Source organism: Onychomys torridus, unplaced genomic scaffold (assembly GCF_903995425.1).
Source record: "Onychomys torridus unplaced genomic scaffold, mOncTor1.1, whole genome shotgun sequence".
Taxonomy (NCBI): domain Eukaryota; kingdom Metazoa; phylum Chordata; class Mammalia; order Rodentia; family Cricetidae; genus Onychomys; species Onychomys torridus.
Window position 1 is genome coordinate 40,156 of NW_023411983.1, and position 1,090 is coordinate 41,245.

A 1,090-nucleotide genomic window follows, 5' to 3' on the forward strand; every position below is an offset into this window, starting at 1 on the left:
AAGAGTATTGGTATTAACTCTTCTTTGAAGATCTGGTAGAATTATGTGCTGAAACCATCTGGTCCTGTCCTTTTTGTGGTTGGGAGATTTTAGTGACTGATTCAATTTCCTTAGGTGTTATTGAACAATTTAAATGGTTTATCTGGTCTTGATTTAACTTTGGTATGTGGTACCATTCCAGAAAATTGTCCATTTCATTTAGATTTTCCAGTTTTGTGGAGTAGAGGTTTTTGAATTGTGACCTGATGATTTTCTGCCTTTCCTCATTGTCTGTTGTTATGTCCCCCTTTTCATTTCTGCTTTTGTTAATTTGGATGGTCTCTCTCTCTTTGTTTTGGTTAGTTTGGATAAGGGCTTTTCTATCTTGTTGATCTTCTCAAAGAACCAACTCTTTGTTTCATTAATTTTTATATTGTCCTCTTTGTTTCTACATTATTGATTTCATCTCTCAATTTGATAATTTCCTGGCATCTACTCTTCCTGGGAGATTTTTTTTCTTCTTGTTCTAGAGCTCTCAGGTGAGCTGTTATGTCACTAGTGTGAGATTTCTCCAACTTCTTAATGTGGGCATTTAGTGTTATGAATTTCCTTCTTGTGCTCCCTTTGGCAGCACATATACTAAAATTGGAACGATACAGAGAAGATGAGCATGGCCCCTGCATAAGGATGAATTTCCTTCTAGCACAACTTTCATACTGTCCCATATGTTTAGGTATATGATGAGTTCATTTTCATTGATCTCTAGGAAGTCTTTCATTTCTATCTTTATTTCTTCCTTAACCCATTGCTGATTCAGTTGAGCATTATTTAGTTTCCATGAGATTGTAGACTTTCTGTAGTTTTTGTTGTGGTTGAAACCTAACTTTAAAACATGGTGGTCTGATAGAACACAGGAGGTTATTGCAATTGTTTTGTATCTGTTGAGATTTGCTTTGTGGCCTTGTATGTGGTTGATTTTAGAGAAGGTTCAATGGGGTGCTGAGAAGAAGGTGCATTCTTTTTGGTTAGGATGCAATGTTTTGTAGATATTGAGTAAGTCCATTTGAGTCATAACATCAGTTAAATACTTTATTTCTCTGTTAAGTTTCAA

At 35.2% G+C, this 1,090-nt stretch overlaps 1 pseudogene; it reads left to right on the forward strand.

The window, feature by feature from the left end:
- The first annotated feature begins 594 nt into the window (after nt 1-594).
- On the forward strand, nt 595-710 carry LOC118575442 (annotated as a pseudogene).
- Nucleotides 711-1,090: the final 380 nt, after the last annotated feature.